This window comes from Sus scrofa, chromosome 13 (assembly GCF_054392235.1).
Source record: "Sus scrofa isolate SSC_HxYL_T2T_F1_AM1 chromosome 13, Sscrofa_HxYL_maternal_Yorkshire_Landrace_v2.0, whole genome shotgun sequence".
In the NCBI taxonomy this organism is placed as follows: domain Eukaryota; kingdom Metazoa; phylum Chordata; class Mammalia; order Artiodactyla; family Suidae; genus Sus; species Sus scrofa.
Genome location: NC_139395.1, coordinates 41,587,263 through 41,601,698, shown reverse-complemented (window position 1 = coordinate 41,601,698; position 14,436 = coordinate 41,587,263). Strand labels below are relative to the sequence as shown.

The following is a 14,436-nucleotide window of genomic DNA, read 5'->3' as shown; positions in this document are numbered from 1 at the left end:
TGGGGGTGGGGGTGGGGTATGGACCATAGATATGTCCATAATGCATAGCCCTTCGGGGAGTTTCCGCTGTGGCACAGTGGGATTGGTGGTGTCTCTGTAGCACCAGACTACAGGTTCAACCCCCAGGTTTGAACACAGGGAGGTAAGGGTCTGGTGTTGCTGCAGCTTTGGCATAGGGCACAACTGCAGCTCAGATCTGATCCCTGGCCTGGGAACTCCATATGCCACAGGGCAACCAAAAAAAGAAAAAAAAAAAATTGACCCTTTACCATAGATGTTTGAGAAGCTCTGCAGGAGACATAAATGGGGCTAATTAACCTAACCACAAGTAAATACTGCTAATACAGAGCCAGGTCACAATTTGCTTTAGCATTAAAATGTTGGAATGTTTATGACAGTTATGTATCTTGACATTCAGTAAAATGGTTTTGTGTGAAATGTTGAATCTTCAGAAGAAATTAGATTGAAAACTGGAAAAGATGTATTAGGGAGTTAATTCCTGCCGAGGCCTGGGCTTGATGTAATTAGAGCGCGGTAGCTGCTCTTGTGGCTTAGCTGTCCTGTCTGTGCAGCCGCCTCGTAAATCTGTGCCCTGTTTGCCAGTCTGGCCTCTGGCTGTCTGAGGGCATCTCCCCACGGCCCTTCCACACGCAACACAGCCACAGCCGTTCAGGGGAGAGCACAGCACTCTGCTTCCTCTGGGACCCCACTCTCATGCCTTCTTCTCTCACTGGATTTTTCTCTTTCAGCAGCTAAGATCATTATCGTCATGGTGACTCACTTTGAAACCATGAAACATTTTTTAGTTTTCCTTTCTTCTGTTGGAGATTTCTTTGTCGCCCACCTGCTGGTCCTGCCCCCAGAAACCCCTCCATCAGTCTCCTCCTTTCTGAGGCACTGGCCACCTGGCACCAGGCCCCTGCTGTGGTGCCTCGCTGGGGTCCGTTCAGTGGGCACTTAGCTGCTGTCCTTGACTTCAGTTTCTTCCTCTGCGGGCTGGTGTTTGCAAAGCACAGTTCTGACTGTGTCACTTAGAACCAGAAAAGCTCTTGTTTGTTTCCCTTTCTTGTAAAATGAAGTCCAGCCTCATCAGCAGGGGAGTTAAGGTCCCCTGTAATCTTCCTCTCGCTCCCTGCCTTGTCCCATCACCGCTGTCCCATCATCACAGCCTCTCAGCATGCACACCACACCACAGGCAGAGCTGCATTTTGTATTTTCCTGACTCTTTGTCTCTACCTGGAGTTTCCTCTGTCTGGGATTTTTCTCCCATCCAGCTCCTGCTTGTCATAGACCCTGTTGTCTTTCATGGACCAGTTCCGTTTTCCCTGGTCTCCCCATTTAGGGTGGAGGTTTAATTAATGTGCTCCCATAACACATGTCCCAGGCAGTGTTCCCCTGATTCTAAGATGAAAGCATAGCTTCAGCTGCAGCCCCTGAGCTGCATGCTTTCACTTTTTTCCCATCGCCAGGATGTCTCTCTCTTATTCCTGAGATTGGTGATTTGTATCTTCTTTTCCTCATCAATCTGGCTAGAAATTTATCAACTTTACTGATCTTCTAAAAGCTCAATAAGACTTTAGTTTTCACTGATTTTCTGTGTGCTTTGCCTGTTTCTGTTTCTTTGATTTGTGCTCTCTTCTTTATTGTTTTGTCTGTTTACTTTGGGGTTAATTTGTTCTTGTCTTTCTAGTTTCTCCAAGATGGAAGCTAAGTTTCCTCCTAAATTGTGCTTTAGTGATATCCCACTGATTCTGGCAAGTGTCATTTTCATTTTCACTCAGTTCAAAACATTTTCTAATTTTCCTTTTGATTTCTTCTTTGACCCATAGCCTATTTAGAAGTGTGCTATTTAGTTTCCAGATGTTTGGGGGATTTTCCAGCGATCTTTTGCTACTGATTTCTAATTTAATACCATTCTAGTCAGAGAAAACACTTTGTCTGATTTGAATCTTTTTAAATTGATTGATACTTATTCAATGATTGAGACTTAAAATACGCTAGCTTGGTCAATCTTCCGTGTGCACCTGAAAGGAAGCTGTATGCTGCTGCAGTTGGGAAGAACAGACTGTGAACATCCAGTAGGTCCAGGTGCTGATGGTCTCTACCCTTGCTGATTTTCTGTCTACCTCGTCTATCAGTTTTTGAGAACAGTTTTGAAATTTCCTATTACAATTTTGTGTTTTCCTGTTTCTCTTTGTAGTTCTATCACTTTTTGCATTTTTTTTTTTATTTGAAGGTCATTTTCTAGGCACATTTTTTTGGTCTTCTTCACTGACCCCTTTATTTTTATAATATAACCTTTTAATCCCTACCGTTGTTTGTTTTGAAATCTGCTTTATCTGACATTAATATAGTAACTGGCTTTCTTTGGACTAGTGTCAGCATGGTATCCCAGTTTTTTTTTTTAAAAATCCTTTTACTTTTAACTTATTTCTGTCTCTCTATATTTAAGGGTGTTTTTTTTCGGCAGCAGATGACTAGGTCTTATGCTTTGATCCAATTTCATAATCCCTGCCTTTTAATTGGGATGTTATAGCATTTACATTTAACCTGGTTGTTGATATGGTTCGATTTAAGTCTGCCATCTTGCCGTTTATATACTCTTTGCCCCATCTGCTATTTGTTCCCTTTTCTGCCTTATGAATTCATAGAGGTTTGGGTGTATGTGTATGACTGCATATTTTTCTCCTTTGCTGGAATTAATAGTCACAACTCTTTGGTTTACTGCAGTGGTTAATTAGGGCATATAGGCCACAGCTTTATTTTACCACAGTCTCCAGTATATCAAGAGATACACAGTGTGCTCTACAGTGTGAGACCCACACAGTCATATACTTCTGTTTCCCTTCTCCTTCTTAATTATTTCCCAGTACTGAATTGGGACCTGTGAGTACCCTGTGTGATGACTCGTGAGTTAGGGCTTCTCGTCTGGCTGGTGGGCAACAGACACCATTCCAAATGCTGTGTGAGCAGCACACACTGTTCTCCACCTAGCCCATTTGGATGTTGCTTCCCTGGACCTTCCTCCCATGCACGTGCTGCTCAGTTGTCCACTGAATACTTGGGGAGATGCAGGCTGCAGGCCTCTCCAGGTGTCACGTTCTGTGTGCAATGCTCTCCTCTTCTGTGCCCATCCCGCAGACAGTTGGTGCCGTGTTCTCCCTGGACTCTCACCCTAACTCCGGGAGTCTGCTGGCCTCCACCTGGGCTCCCCTCCCCACACTGAATCCTGGACACTCTCTAGGAAGCTCGAGTGACTGCATGCTCCCCTTGCTTCAGTGTTGTTCTGAAACATCTGGATGTTGCCTGACATCCAGTGTTCTGAAGACTGTTGTTTCATAATATTACAGTTGTTGTTTCAGGTGGGAGGGTTATTTGGTCTCAGTGGAAGTGAAAGTTGCCCATCAGTGTATTTTTAGGAAGTTAAGGGTATATTTTTTAATGATATTTTCAATAAAGGTAAATGTGTAAGAAGAATGAAAATAAAATCTCTCCCATTTCCGTAAATGGCAGCTCTGTCTTCCTGGTTGCTAAGGCCCAAAACCTTGGAATCATCCTTGATTCATCTCACTCCAACCCCAAATCCCAAAATTTGTCTCCTTTTCTTCAGGATATGTCCAGAACCTTCCCACTGCTCACTGCCTCCACTGCTAGCTTTGTGATCCACTCACACTCTGTAACTGTGGACAGTGTACCGAACGTCTTTGTCCCTCCTTTCTGATCTGTAAAATAATGCATGTTAAAATTTACCACCCTTACAACATAGGGATAAAGAGAAGTCAATATTTTTAAAGTATGTAGAACACTACCTGGTGTTATATTATGTTCATTCAATGAAAAGGGCCAGATCCAGGGTTCTCTGTAGTGTCTGGTCTGGCTCCTGACGTGTGCCCAGAGCTGTGATCAATGCTGGAAAATATGAAACAGTGAGAGGGCGGCCCCCTTCCAGAAGATGCCTGTTAGTTGGATGATAGAACCCAGATGCAGGAAGCCAGCAGGAGGTCTGGTAGGCTCAGGCACCCGCAGAAGTGAGGGGCCGTGGGCTGCAGCCCTCCCCTCTGCCGCTTGTCCTGTCCTCCCCTCAGGGGCTCTCACCCTTCTCCCCACTCCCACCCCAGCTCACAGTCTGTGCTGTTCTTTAAGGAAAGCACAGTCAGAGCTTGTGACCCCTGGAATTATGTGACAAGAGTGTGCTTCTTAGGGTTGAGCCCTTGTACCACGGTCCTCACTGCCATGTGCCTGTGCTGCCCGGGAGCACACCTTGGAGGGGGCAGTGCCCTGACCCCCACGGGCACTGTGAGGGGCCCCCCCACAGTTCATGAGAGGTTTCTGAGTTCAAGAAGGCATTTCCTCCCTCAGAGAAGCCTGCAGATCATGTTCTTGTCATTCTGCAGACATGAGCTTCTCTGATAATCTTGGCTCTCAGGGCCAGTTCAGGCTTCACATCCTAAAACTGCAAATGGAAGCTAAGCTGGCAGCCTGGAAATGAAGGCCGGTGATGCTAAGAGACCTGAGCAAAATCCTCTCTGTGTGTGCCCACAGTCATGATTTACATGTGCAGAGAGGTGCTTAGGGTTATTTTATGAAATATTATTTTCAGGCAGAGATAGGGATTAGATGTTAGTAATTTAATATGGAAGAGATTGTGCAGACTCCATTCTCAGACTAAATAGAATTGGGAATGTCAGTCTAGGGCTAGGAGCTTGTTAGAACATTTTTCTGAGATTTTTCAGATACTGTCAAATCAGTAGATTGATACATGGACAATATTTTATGAGTTTAAAAAAATTGAATTTGTATTACTAGAGAAGCAGTATAAAAAAAGCTAAAGGGCCATAATGTATAAGTAAATTATGTTGGAAATATAATAATACTCTTTATTTTGTGCATATTGTGCTCCATTATTTTATTGCCATCAACTCTTTGCATTAACTGTCTTTGTATCACTTAAAGCTGTAGTATTTAAAAGTGAAATCATTAAGGTGATCATGAAATTTTGAATGTTCCTTATAAAAATTCACTCATTGGTCACAATCAAACTGTCATTCTTGCTTATAACAATTTAATTTGGTTTAGCAATTAAACCGTGAAGTGGGATAAACACGATGTTAATTTTCATCACCTTGAAAACAGTATGATTGTAACTTAATATGATGGTGTCCTACTATTTAAAAAGATAACCTTTTTTTTTTTTTTTCCCAGTCTAGCTGGAGATATGAATAGCATGCAGAATGTAAATTCTAGCTGACTTAGTAGGATTACTGGGGAGCTTTTATGTAAGTCTGGTAGGTGTCGTTAACTGTCAATTGAATCAAGTACATTTTCCAACTCTACAAGCTTTTTTCTTGCACACAGTGACAAACTTAACTAGGTCCCAGGCACTTGGAAGAAGATGCCTAATCAGTCCATATCAAGGTGATGACTTAATGATTTTTTATTGACATTTTTATTAAGATGATTGCAGATTTGCATGCAGTTGTAAGAAGTAATACACAGAGATCCCATGTACTCTTGCCTCGTTTCCTCCAATGGTAACATTCTGTAGAACTGCAGAGCCATGTCACCAGTCAGGACATTGACATGGAGACAACCCACTGATCTTGTTCAGATGTCCCCAGTTTTATTTGTGCTCACGTGTGTGTGTGTGTGTGTGTGTGTGTGTTTAGTTCTATACAATTTTATCACCTGTGTCGGTTTTTCTGTCCACCATCACAGTTAAGGTGCAGATCAGTTCCGTCACCACAAGAATCTCATCTTTTCATAACCATACCCACCTCCCTCCCCTCCCACCACTCTCTCCATCTCTTACCCCTGGCAACTGCCAGTTTGTTCTCCATTTATAGAATTTTGTCTCTTAAAAAAGTTATGTAAATTAAGTCATTCAGTTCATACAGTACATATCCTTTTGAAATTGGCTTTTTTCACTCAGCACCATTCCCTTGAGATTCAGCCAAGTTATTATGTGCATAAATAGCTGTTCCTTTTTCTTGTTGAGTAGTTTTTCACAGTATGGATGCGCCACAGCTTGTTTAACCATTTACCCATGGAAGGACATCTGGGCTGATTCCAGTTTAGGGCTACCACGAATAAAGCTTCCATGAACACTCTTTTACAGGTTTTAAGTGAACATAAGCTTTCATTTTTCTGCATAAATGTCCAGGAGCAATAATGCTGGGCTATATGGTCATTGCATGTTCTGTTTTATAAGAAATTGCCAACCTGTTTTTCAGAGTGGCTGTAGCATTTTACATTCCCACCAACAACACGTGAATGATCAGTTTCTTCACATCCTTGCCACAGTGGTGTCATCACTGATTTTTATTTTAGCCGTCTTCATGGGTTTGTATTGATACCTTGTCTTGGTTTTAATTTGCATTTTTCTGATAGCTAATGATGTTGAACATCTTTTCAGGTGCTTGTTTGCCATCTCTGTATCCTCTTCAGTGAAATGTCTGTTCATGTCTCTTGCCCATTTTCTAACTGGATTTCTTTTTTTCAACAGTTGAGTTTTAAATATTCTTTCCTTAGAAAGTAGTCCTTTGTTGAATGCATGGTTAGCAGATATAGTCTCCCTGTCTGTAGATTCACATAAGTTTTCACAAGAACAAAACTTTTCAATTTTGATAAGGTCGTCTTCCTCACTTTTTGATGTTTGGTCTCTTTTGAAAAATAGGGAGAAGTACCTTCAGTAGGATTAAACCATTTTTATCTTAAAATTATTTTTAGTCTTTTTTATTGTCTTCCTTCTCCCCCCCCCCCCCAACTTTTGTTCTCTCTTAAGCATCAGAAACTTTTTCTTGGCTGTGAAAAATATTGTGAAATATTCAAACTGTAATTTATTTCTGTTATTCTTATATAAGTACCTTTACATTTTTTTCCTACCCTCTACAGACATCTAGAATGTTTTCTCCTTTTGTGACCACATTGTGTGTAAGCATTTGTTGGTAATTGTGTATTTCTTCAGTATTCACATGCTAACTCTAGACCCTTCCCTTTCTTTTCAAAACCAGACCCATGTACTGGTGGCATTTCATTTTTCTCACAGTTAATAGTGCCAGAATGGTTCCTAGAACCGCAGAGGAGATCCCTAGGTTTGTTTATTCATTGTCTCCATTGGGATCTAGAGACAGGCCTTTCCTGAGTGTCCCTGGCCACCCAGCCAGCAGTGACCCTCTATGCTGCAGGCACCATCGGAGGTTTGCGATGTCTCATTTCCACAGGCCCTTTGTAAAGGGCTCAGCCTTAGCTGTGAAGATGTCCAGGCAGTGTCAACCTCGCAGGGGCCAGCGATAGCAGGGCTCACGGTGAGTTCCTTCATGACCTTGACTGTCTGTGTGTGGGGCTGCCTGGGGAAGCAGCTTGGGCAAGGAGTATACCTGGTCCCCCTGAGCCCCACAACTGCAGTTGGGCCTGAGCCTCACTGCACCCCTGTTCCTCCCCCCTGTAAAGCAGGGCTGGGGGACTATAATACCCATGCTGTCTGCCTCAAAAAGCATTTCAAGGAAAGCCCTCATCTCTTTTTTTTCCTACTTTATCCGGACTCTGGTAAGAGGCAGAAGGGATGCAGAGAGAAACAAGTTCATCAACTCTTGGTGAAAGGTAACAGCCTCAAGTCTCTTAGCCAAAAATGCACTGACCTATTTTGTCTTCTTATGAAATTGAGGTGACTCCTAGACTCTCCCAATAAGTAGGAATTGTAACTCATTCAGGTAATTCAGTAAGGATTTATTAGCACCTACTCAATGCCAGACATTTTTCTTGACAGAGATGGTAGAGCAGCAAACAAAAAAGAAGAAAAATATCTGCCCTCATGGAGAATATTGTAGGGGGAAGATAGATAATGAGTAAGTAAATAAAATATGCAGTGTGTATAAGCGGTAGGTGCTAAGAGGAAAGATGAAGTGAGGCAGGCAGGTTGGAATGTCATGATGGGGGTGGTCTTGCAGTTGTAGGGCGTCTGGTCTGAGAAGGCTGTGCAGAGAGGGTGACACTGAGTCAGGATCTGGAATAGGACCAGTGGTGGGCGTGGGCCTGGGTGTTCAAGACAAGCAGAGATCGGAGTGAGCATGGGAAAGAGTAGAAGGACATGAGTCCAGAAATAGAGCAAAGGGAGCGGGAAGGCAGATCATGTCAGGCTTTTCAGGTCAAGGGCACAACTTTGGAGTAATTCTAGTGCTTCGAGAGCCTCTGAAGAGTCTGAGCAGGGGCTGGGTGATCGGACTTCTGTGTTAATGGGGTCATTCTGACTGCTTTGGTGACAATGATGGGATAAGGGCAAAGGCAGTGGAGTCCTCAGGTGGAGTAGTAAATGTCAGGGTGGCAGAAGTGGTTGGGTTCTGGATATATTTTCAAGGCAAAGCCAAAAGAATTTGATAATAGGTATAATAGGTTGCAGGAGGGGTGTAACAAAAGCAGGACCTCAAGGTTGGATCCCCCAAGTTTGGCCTGAGCAACTTAGAGAAAGGAGTTGTCATTTCTGGGATAAATATAGCATTATCAAAGGGTTGTGGCAATTAAGGTCTAAATAATACTGTAAGAGCATTTTCTCTTTTTTAAAAGTTGGGGATTAACAAGCATATGGTTAAGTGTATTAAATTGCAGTTTTGCAGGAACACTGTGTCTTATATGTTTTATTCAACATAAAATGGAGGGAATGTTTTTCTTTTTTTCTTTAATTACATACGTCTTAAATTCTTTACCTTTTTTAGTTCTTTTGAGAAACAAGGTACATCCATCTGTGCTACAAATTGAAACAAAATTCATTTGTTCTACGAGTATCTTTTGTCCCTATTTTGCATATTCATAATATCCTGGCCCTATGGAAGGAATTAAAAAAGGTATAACCTCTGCCCTGAGGGATATTCTTTTGATAAAAGTAAATAAAAGATGTGAAAACTGTAATGAGTAATGGCCAGATTGAAGCAGATCCCACTGGCTGGCATCTGGCCTGTGTGTGTGTATCACCTGCTATCCTGGAATATCTGTCACAACATGACGATGTTTTGGTTCTATGACCTGCAAACGATTGACTGAAAAGAGTACACGAAGGAAATGGCTTATCTTAGTCCTGATGGGTGAGAGGCTGAGTGAGGCTTTGAAGCATACCTCAAGTAAAGGGCTTTGATGTGGCATAATGTGGGGTGTCACCGGTACAGGAGTAAACCCTTGGAGATGACGACGTCGCAGGAAAGACACTTGTTCCTCAATCAGTCAGCTGATGACATAATGTTGAGGGAATCCAGCCAGTAGGCAGCCCTCAGGCTAAACAGGGAAAAATACTCTGGTGATTAAGGCAGTTTTAATTCAATTCTGAGTTTTCCTAGAAAAAATGATGTGAGAGAGAATTTTATTCTGACCAGGGACCCGGTATTGAACATTTTATAGAAATTACCAGACACATTGGATTTAACTGTATTTGTTTTCAACTATAAATGGCACTTCTAATTCATTTTTTTTTTAATGGTCGCACTAGCAGCATATAAATGGCACTTTTAATTCATTTTTTTTTTTTTTTTAATGGTCGCACTAGCAGCATATAGAATCCGAGCTGCAGCTGCAGCAATACCGGATCCTTTAACCCACTGCATTGGGCCGGGGTTTGAACCAGCACCTCTGCAAGCAATTCAAGCTGCTGCAGTTGGATTTTTAACCCACTATGCCTTGGTGGGAACTCCTAAATGGAACTTTTTAGTATAAACCTTATTCAGTATTAAGAAACCCAGTTGCCAGTCACAAAATTTTACTTATGGTGACATGGTCCCAGACGTACTGGAAAGCTGCTTTTGTTTTCAGGTATTCTACCTTAGTTTTACTAAAGCAAATCAGAGAAACTGTCATTGCACTTAAGGAACTCAAAAGATCATTCAGATTTTTATCATCCTCTTTGAAAGAGAATTTGAAGTAGTTGGTGGTTTTTTGAGAAACTGATTTAAGAATCATTTTCCAAAAAGACCTTTTGCTCTGAACTAGGTGAACTAACCTGATTTAAAAAGAAACAAAACAATACTTCCCTTAGCAGTGGCAGAAAATAGATATCATCACAGACACACCTGTAATCACTTAGGTACCAATTACATTGCCCATCTGTTTCATAATTGTTATTTACATTTCTTAGTAGAGGTATTTCATGCTTTTTTCTTGGTTCCTCTTTCTTTGGCTTTTTTGTTTGTGTCGACTTTCTTTGCCTGTTGATCCCCAGCACCTCACTGCCTCATTATCTAACAAGACTCAAAGCTTCAGTGCAAATGGCAGCCGTAGTGTTCTGCTAAAACTTCAGCTTTGTAAAAAAATCCTCCTACTTCAGCCGTAAAACTGCCTCACTGGAGTGCGGTCTGTAATGGGAGGCATGACTGTGCATGATGAGCGCTTTCTGTATATGACAGCACTGGAGAATTCAAACAAACCCAATTGTCAGAGCAGCCATAGCAGCCTGCAGAGTGAGGCTGGGATTGGCCTATAACCCGTTAGGAACGAATCCTTTTTCATTTCCTCAGAGATGATTTCTTATAGCCACTTGAGAAAATTAATGTTTTTATGTCACGGTGCAGCTCTCTTCCCTTTGCCTAATACAAGCCTCTTTCTCTGGTCTCCTCCCCACCCCACCCCTGCCCCCGTCACTCAGCTTAGCTCTGTCTGTGCCTACCCCTTCATTCATTGCTCCTAAAGCTTCTGATGGATTGTGAAGGGCAGGTAGACTTGCTCTGTGACTTAGGGGCCATCACATTTGGTCTCTGGGCCTACTCCCCTCTCCTCTTCTACTGGGAGGACTATTTGCAGTAAACTTTTTGTAGGATTTGGATTTCCCAAGAGGAAAAGGACTAGGCAATAAAATAAAAATAACAACCAAATTTATTTTGGTAGAAATTTTCTCTTAACTATCTGAGGAGAGATGTTTTAAACCACTAGAGGGAGCCCATATTGTTCTGATTTCTGAATCCTGTAACATTTAACCCTTTGGTTTTATTGGCAGTAGAAAAAACCGCTCAATGGTTTCCGCATGCATAATGCTAATGCTCTTCAGTCTGCTTTCAAGGCGAAAGGGGGAGATCATCAGTTGGAAACCGCTGTCTACACTGGTGGTGTTGTCCTCCTGGTGCTCCATGTCGCAGGATGGGATATGGGTAGTCATCTGAGCGAGGACCTTGTGCTGGCTCTTTGGCGGGGATCCTGGCCCTTTTCCTCCAACCTCCCCGTAACACTCACTATCATCTCCCCCCACCTTCCTTCCACCGACCCCCAGGCAGATTTGGTCATGCAGCAGATAATTGGACGGTGAATAATACAACTGTCTTCCTCGTCAGTGTGGGAATCTCGGTCTTAGGTGTTGTGTTATGGCCTCTTTCAGCCTTTCCTCCCTGTTCTGTGCCATCTGAGGAGCTTTCTTCTCATGATTTCTCAGATCCTTTTCAACTCCTCAGGTTCTTTCTCTTTCCATCAGTGAAGTTGTGTTTGTGTTTCATTGGCTTCGTGCAAGCAAAGGATTACTCAAAATACCTGTTTTACCATTCAAGTTACTAAAACCTGTTAATATAAAAAAGTGTTAATTGCACTCAACTTATAAAGCTTATTTTATTTGTAAACCTAGTACATTTTATTTGCATTTTGATTACTATTCAATAAACTCATTGGAGTCCCTAAACTACGAACCCCAACACAAAATGAGGTAACATTTAAGCTTAATTGGCAGGCCTCATCTATCCAGCTCAGACCTGTCAAAAGCTTGGCAGAGCATCCTTGCAGCCTAACAAGCAGAATCTTCTGAGTATCAGACAACTCAAATCAAGTAATCTGACCTGTAAAAGCAGTAGATTCGATTCTGTTGCGCATTTCCACCGTGTTAGAAGAAGGAAGCACAAAACGGCCCAGTGATTTTAAAACACGTTTTGCACCCTTATGATAGGACTCATCCTAAGTTGTTACACTCCCTCCTTCACCCCAGGTTCCCCACTCATCTGACAGGAGCAGGACTACGGTTTGTGCCGTAAACCACACAGCAGCTGGGATTGCAGGCCTGGTGAGGCTGAACCAGGGTCCTGCGCTGGGACTGCTTCTAGTTTTTCTACCAAAGCCACAGTTCATCTCTCAGGATGGCCTTAATAGTATAAGACTTTGTTCACTTTTTTAAACAATGTTTGTAATTTATAAAATTTTGTACCTCCTACCCCAGTGTATAGACTGACTACTGAGAAATTTGAGTTGATTCAGTTTGTTATAGCACACCCTCCCACTCTCCCCACTCCCCATAAACCTTTTAGGCATAGTTCACCTTTTACTTGTTCTTGGCCACTATCCTAGGTTGACCTGTAAGCTGGAAGCTTATTCAGCCTTTCAAAACCTTCATGGATTATGCTAAGCCAAGTCAGAATACACACACTGATAAAGCTAAGATACTTACTGGGATAATTTCTGTAACAGGGGCATGTGTATGTGTGCATGCCTATGCCTGCTCAGAGTTTAAAGAGCAAATCCCAGAGTTGTGGCTCAGCAGGTTAAGAACCTGACATGAGTGTCCATGAGAAGGCAGGTTCAATCCCTGGCCTCGCTCAGTGGGTTTAGCATCCGGCATTGCCAACAAGCTGCTGTGTAGGTCACAGATAAGGCTAGAATCTGGTGTTGCCGTGGCTGTGGTGTAGCCCAGCAGCTGCAGCTCTGATTCGACCTGTAGCCTGGGAACTTCCATATGCCTCAGGTGTGGCCATGAGAAGAAGAAGAAGAAGAGAACAAATGCCAGCTCCAAGTTAGTTACATTCGAGGGTAGTTTGGGTACCAATACCTATAAAGTTATAGTTTAGGAGAAAAGTTGAATGGGTTAGACCATCACATTTCATTGATTCTAAGGGCACATTTTTTTTTTTTCACATTTTAACCCCTCTTAAATGACTGCCTTTTACAGTGGCTGGCATCAGGTGGATGCCAGGCAGTAGTTGCCTTGTCAACACATGGCAAATTGAATCTTATTGCTGGTACCGTAATTTGGCAACTGGAGCTTCTCATGGTTTCAGCCACAAAGCTGTTAAGAACCCTCTGAAAAAGGACAAATGACACCTGGGTGGTACTGAATACCTTACTAGCATAAAGAAAAACTTAAAGAAAAATCTGTTTCCAACAACTACCAGGCTCTCTTATCAGTGATAATTGGTTGTTGTTTCTTGAGTTTATACTTAAAACTCTGTATACAGATTATGTTTTCTCTTCTTTGCTAATACATACATCATTTATTTATATTTTCTCTTAGTGCAGTAGCTAGGGCCTCCAAAACAATGTTGAATAGTAAACGTCCCTGTCTTAGTCGACCTACATGGTAATAGCCTAAGTATTTCACCATTTAATAAGTTGTCGTAGGTTTGTGGTAATGGCTTTGATCTTATTTAAGCATGTTTTTTCTACTTCTGTTTTAGGTAATTGTGTTTTTGCTTGCTTGTTTTAGTTAAGAATAACTGTTGAATTTTTCCAATTTTTTTAGCACATGTTCTATTGGTAAGTGTTTGTTTTGTTTTTTACTTTTTAAAAATGCAAAGGTGATAAATTATGTCAACTGCTTTCCTGATGATGATTTGTTAATGCATTCTTGAATTAAACCCTGCTTGGTCATTTTGTATTATTTAGTTAATTCATTACTGGATTCTCTTTGCTAGTAGTATATTCCAAAATTTTGCATCTATATTCTTAAGTGAATTTGGTCTTTTAAAATTAAATAATAATTGATATATAATGTTTTACCAGTTTCTCCTGTACAACAAAGTAACTCAATCACACACACACACACATATATATATACATCCTTTTTTTAAAATATTACTTTCCGTCATAGTCTATCAGAGAGATTGGCTATAGTTTCCTATGGTATATAGTAGGACCTTGGCCTTTTTTAAAAAAAAAAAAAATCAGGTTTTAGTATTAAGTATATTCTATTGAATGAACTGGAGTAGCTTTTTAGCCTTCTGCATGGTCTAGACTGATTTGAGTACATAGCAAGTATTTGTTCTCTGATAATATCTACTGCCCAATGTTAATAAGGGTGTGTAGTTTTACCAAGCTTTTACGCTTTACCATGATGATTTTCAAATATGATCTCTAAAATGTTTCCTCCCTCATCTTCCAAACTACCAGGATGTGGCTTATTTTAATATTTTGCTTATTTTTACATGGAAAGTTGTAACTTCAGTAATTTTCAGGCTGAATCTTTATTGGAACAGGAAGGAACAAATGGAGGGCAAAGAGATGCACATACCAGCCAAGACTTTTGCTGTTGGAGATGTGAGTAGGTTCAGCAGGAAAAGGAGAACAGGGCTGGTTGTCAAAAGCCTGATTCCAGTCCCGACTCCCTGAAAACTGGGTGATGATAAGCAGGCCTTCTCCGAGCTTCAAGTTGTTTTTTTCCTCATCTGTGTGTCATAGTGATACCTGCTTATAGAGTTGCTGTGGCGATCAGAAGAA

General features: G+C 41.6%; 1 protein-coding gene and 1 long non-coding RNA gene across 6 annotated transcripts in view; one reads left to right on the top strand and one right to left on the bottom strand.

Annotated features, from left to right (window-relative positions):
* ANO10 (anoctamin 10) overlaps positions 1-14,436 on the top strand; it is a 274,985-nt gene that overhangs the window by 153,378 nt on the left and 107,171 nt on the right. The gene's annotated exons all lie outside the window — the stretch shown is intronic.
* On the bottom strand, positions 60-7,858 carry LOC146397281 (uncharacterized). Its single transcript, XR_014822927.1, has 2 exons — positions 7,156-7,858; positions 60-7,108 (listed from the first exon to the last, which is right to left on the bottom strand). It is a non-coding gene; the product is annotated as an uncharacterized LOC146397281 (long non-coding RNA).